Source organism: Colias eurytheme, chromosome 28 (genome assembly GCF_061535395.1).
Source record: "Colias eurytheme isolate Ceu_HAF_F1 chromosome 28, ilColEury1 Martin Lab GWU primary, whole genome shotgun sequence".
NCBI lineage: Eukaryota > Metazoa > Arthropoda > Insecta > Lepidoptera > Pieridae > Colias > Colias eurytheme.
Genome location: NC_143007.1, coordinates 4,742,832 through 4,748,856, shown reverse-complemented (window position 1 = coordinate 4,748,856; position 6,025 = coordinate 4,742,832).

Sequence of the window (6,025 nt, the reverse complement as noted above, 5' to 3'; positions counted from 1 at the left end):
CTCTTTCACGCAAATACTACTGAACAGATTACAATGAAATTTAGCATAGATATGGAGGGTAATTTGGATTAACACATATTATAGGTTTTATTCCGGAAATCCCACGGGAACGGGAACTATGGGGGGTCTTCTTACTAATCCATACTATAATATTATAAATGCGAAAGTAACTCTGTCTGTCTGTCTGTTACTCAATCACGCCTAAACTACTGAACCAATTTGCATGAAATTTGGTATGGAGATATTTTGATACCCGAGAAAGGACATAGGCTACTTTTTTTTGCGAAATATGTACCTACCACGGGCGAAACCGGGGCGGACCGCTAGTAATATTATAAACGCGAACGTTTGTGCGGATGTAAGTTTGTTCCTCTGTCAAAGGAAAATCACAGAACAGATTTTAATGATTTTCGGCTAGTTTTATCTGTCGCCATCTGGAGTATTTTTTTATTTTTTTATAGGAGTGTAGCATTCAGTTAGTAGTTTGGTAAGCGTAAGTTAAACAAATTTGTTTTTGTTATGCTACATAGTACATACAAAACTTAGGTCAAACAGTTCTTTGTCAAAAAGTGTAAATAGATAAGAATATTCTCTACAAATATATCTCAAGAACTATATTAATCGCCAACTCACGCTTGACCAGTTTTATTTATCGACCTTGTTACACAACACTAGTTCTGACCTTGATTTTACTCTGTATAATATGTAATTTTTATGCAGTTATTAACTTAACTACACTTATTTACGTGGATCAAGGAAAACTAAGTGAAGTCAAGATTAATGTGTTCAACTCTTTAAAAACAAAAAACTCGGTTAGACAAAAAAAATATATTTAAAATGATCTCCTGCACAGTAATAGCAGTATATTATTATTAGTCTGTGGTTATAGACTACAGGCCCAGAGACTACAGATGCCGTACAAAAATGGTGGTCCACAAAGTCGGAATTTTAAAGCTATTGCATAGCTTCTATCGCGGGCCTTGAGCGCGGGGACCGAATCGAGAAATTCCGTAACGAAAAAACCTCACGCTCCCCACTCCGACGGGCTCGGAGGTGTGGCTTGAAGGCATGCTATGCAATAGCTTTACCGCGGCAGTCCCCGAGTGCCACACGTCTTTTATTTTTATTTTCTGACAACTGCCGGGGTAAATTTGGTCATTTGATTTTGTACGGCATCTGTGTCATACTATTTCTATACTGCTTTTAATCCATTATTCCGCAACGCCGTACAAAAATCATGGATACCTCTACCTGTACTTTCGAATTCCCATCTGCACTCAGTTGGACAGCTTACAAGTGACGGCATAATGCTGAATCTTATTATTTTATGCTCTTATATCGTTCTAGATAGGTCACCTGGTGGTTCAAATGACCCATAACTTTTTCAACATGGGCCTGTAGTCTATTAGTATTCCGCCGTGGCTATCCATCTATCTATCTTCTGTCTGCCTTTCTTCTCTATATGTATATACACATACACATCAACAAAGTCCAGTGATATTTTGTATTTTACGAATATCTTAAAATCTATGAAAAATTTTATCATATTGTAAATGGAAGAATTACAGATTACCTATAGGTGGAAATTCAAATATAAGGATCTTCATTTTTTGTTAGAAAACTATAAATTTTGACTAAGCCGCGGATGGAATATTTTTTTTCTATTACCTATATTAGTTTATTTTATCGGTATGTGCGTACATGGTGCGTACTTATTGGTCTCAACTTATCAATATACTTGCTGCGATTTTTCACCCGCGTGGCTCTGCTCCTGTTGGTCTTAGCATGATGATATATAGCCTATAGCCTTCCTCGGTAAATGGACTATCTATCACCGAAAGAATTTTTCAAATCGGACCTGTTGTTCCTGAGATAAGCGCGTTCAAACTTACAAACAAACTCTTCAGATTTATAATATTAGTATAGATATGAAATAGTTATTCGAGAGAATATTACAATACATTGGAAGTATCGCAAACAAATACTAATACTATAACAGATAAAAAATAAAGATAATAAATGTTTTCACAATTTTATATGTTTAGACACAAAAAACAAGCAAAAAAACTGACCCCGTTAACAATTGTTCGTAATATTGAACCATTTTCATGTAATATCACTACATAGTATAAAACAAAGTCGCTTTCTCTGTCCCTATGTCCCTATATATGCTTAAATTTTTTAAACTACTACCTATTAAAAAAAACCGCATCAGAATCCCTTGCGTAAGCATACATATGCATAGGGACAAAGGGACGGAGAAAGCGACTTTGTTTTATGCTTTGTAGTGATTTGCTTTGTGTTATTATGATTCAATAATATTATGACTAATAATAATAAGTAGTGTTTTAATTGATACAATTATCATAAACAGCTGGCAAGTGGCGAATACATTATCTATTACATAAATAATGTAATAGGTGCAACTTTGTAGACTTGTAGTGATCATAATAATTAAGGAACAAATTAACAATATTATTATACAAAAATAAAAAAGTAATTCATGGTCAGTGTTTTATTAAGCTATTGCATAGCTTCTATCGCGGGCCTTGAGCGCGGGGACCGAATCGAGAAATTCCGTAACGAAAAACCTCACGCTCCCCACTTCGACGGGCGCGGAGGTGTGGCTTGAAGGCATGCTATGCAATAGCTTTACCGCAGCAGTCCCCGAGTGCCACACGTCTTTTTAATTTACTAATTACCAGCTTTCTACTCATGGAAAAAGGCACAATATTTGAAAAGGTAGATATTAACGTCTTAATCCATACTTAATATTATAAATGCGAAAGTAACTCTGTCTGTCTGTTACTCAATCACGCCTTAACTACTAAACCAATTTGCATGAAATTTAGTATAGAGATATTTTGATACCCGAGAAATGACATAGGATAGGTTTTATCCCGGAAATCCCACGGGAACGGGAACTATGCGGGTTTTTCTTTGACTGCGCGGGCGATGCCGCGGGTGGAAAGCTAGTATACGATAATTTATTTACTCCTACTCTCCACATACATACAAAGATATAAAACATGTTTGCTAATATTTTTTAACAGAATAATTTAACTGAAATATTTCAATAAAACAATTAACTTTAACAAAAAGTTTTATTGTCATGTCTTTTTACTGATTTTAGATCATTTTACATACATAATAGCTCAAATACAATATTATATAGGTGCTATTGAATTGCTAAGAACGCATTGTTTTTTCACTTATCGATTACGATAGTTATGCGCGAAATAATACATACCTAATATGTTCAAACTACAATTTTTCTATAAGTTTGGGTATTTGTTTCTTTAACCGCTTTATTAATTACAGATAACAGATAATAAACTACAGTCTACATGCAGGGCCGGATTTAGAGGTCCAGAGGCCCCGGGGCAACAAAGGAGTGGAGGCCCCCTCGCCCCAAATTATTTTCCAAATAAAATGAACAATTTTTCTCAGTCGAGTTTTTCAATAAATAATTTATTGTGAAACCAAGTAGATTCTCTTAGTATTTAACAAACGCATATAAATGTAATCGGAAACATGAATTATCTGAACTAAATTTTAGTGATAACGAACGGAACCTTTCGAGCTTTTTTTGCCGAAAAATCGTTGATGATTTCGCTGAAATCCAGTTCTCGGAGTAAATCGCTTTCAATGCTCAGGAGAGAAAACTTTGATAGACGGTTTTGTCCCATCGTGGTTCGAAGCCTATTTTTTATAATTTTTATTTTTGAAAATGAGCGCTCTCCAGTGCAATATGATACCATCAAGACCAAATACATTCTCAATGCAATTTCGAGGTTTGGGAATGTAGCTCTGTTTGGAGAATGGCAAACTCCCATAGGACTCTGGGTCTGATCGTTACACTGATGATTTATAGGGGATTAAATAGATAAAAATATACAGATTCTATGAATATAATAATTATTGATCTGTTCTATGGGATAGCAGAGATATTGGGGTGTAAAGTAACAAAAATAAAAGTTAGTTTGCTTGAATTAAATGAATTGCATTGCCTTTCTCTAGGTCAAGGTAAGTTTATTTTCTATCTACATTGTCTAGTTAATAATAGTGTAACAGTAGACAGTCAGGTAATACAAATATTGGATCCAACCATCGACCACACAACCACGCGGCTGCCGAGTAGGTATACCTACTCACGTCACGACTGTCCCGCGACATGCGCTACACAAAGCAGTATTTGGAACCGTTCGAACAGTTTCACTTTCATAAAACCACACAACATTTTATTTTATAGAATGACCTAAATAAATTAAGATGTGTGTTAAAAAAAGTTAAGTTTTGCTTCTGATTTTTATAGCATTTGAATTTAATAAAACTAAAAATGAAAATTAATAAACATTCATTCGTATGTGGTATTAATCTATATATTTGACTATTTTAAGTCTGACAACACTGACATCTCTGCTCGATAAAGTGAACGAATTATTTTTTTTTCAAAGATTTGTTTTCCCATAGAATCAGAAGTCAATATTTTACAAATAATTATTAAAATTAACATAATGAATTTTAAATATATTATGATTTCTGTAACAGTTAGGCCCAGTTTCGCCATTCTTCTTTAGATCTTCGAGAATTTTGTAGTAAAATAGTTCCGGCGATTGATCTTTTCCATAGTCCTTTTTGTATGAATCAATCAAAGACACAAATTGAACCAACTCATTATCAAGACTAGGCTCTAAATCATCCGTTACATACACTTTCACCAATGCCTCTGCTGCAGCGTGCAAGTTTTCACGGAATCGAATAACCAACCTCAGAGGTTGCGGGCAAGTACCACCCCACTGAGCCATTGAGCCATTGGGGTACTCCCTCAAGATGGGTAGTAAATTGGAAGTGCTTTAAATCAGGGCCATTTGAGATTTTGATATTTCACTGATTGTCTGATTAGAGTGAACAAATATAGATCAATGATTTCTGTTAATATTTAGGATTAATATAATCAAATAATCATGTACTGTGTGTAATGGATAGATGTCAATAATATAACATACACAAACACACAACACTCACATGCACAAGCACACACATTCACAAACACACACACACACACATATACACACACTCACACTAACAAAATCACGCACTATACTTGTAAAAAGCTTGTAAACGTACAACTGTATATTTTATAATATGTTTTTTTTTACTTTCTCTGTTTTTTAAATGAAATCTTTTTGTTGTACTGAACATGTTCTCTGGGAAGGAACTGTCTTCCTTAACACAGGATTTTCCTAGCTAGGAAGACAGAGCCACACTGTAATTGTACTGTATTAATTTTTGTACTCAATAAAGATATTTTTATTTATTTATTTACTGTATAGGCTGTAGGTAAAGGTAAAAGTGAAAAAAAATATCAAAGGAAAAGATGTTTACTAGTTGCAATTTGTAAGATTTTTTTTCCGAAGTCTCTATTGTGGGGGCCCCCTGTTTGTGGAGGCCCCGGGCCTTCGCCCCGTTTGCCCTCCCCTAAATCCGGCCCTGTCTACATGATGTACCCGGCTTCGCCCGCAGTCATGGACAAAATTATATAATCTAGTGGGTCCATGCCGCAGTTAACCCGGCATACGCAATACGCATTAGATAAAATAAATAAATAAAATCTACTTAACTATACTTAATATTATAAAGTTTAATAGTTTGTTTTTTTGAACGTGCTAATTTCAGGAACTACTGGTCCGATTTGAAAAATTCTTTCGGTGTTAGATAGCCCATTTATTCATGAAGGTTAGGTTAGTTCATGAAGGCTACCTATATATTATCACCCTAAGACTAGTATATTATTATTAGTCTGTGCTAAGACCAACAGGAACGGAGCAATGCGGGTGAAACTGCGGGGCACAGCTAGTATTTATATATTTCCTATCAAGTGTTGTGAAAGACTAGTGCCTGAAAGCTGAAATAGGTTTCAAAAGATTCGGGGTACAATACAGCAGTCAGGGGCCGCCCTGTCTCTACCCCTACGCCCTACCTCTTATTCCCTGTCAATTTACGTCGTAAATTGCTGGCCAAT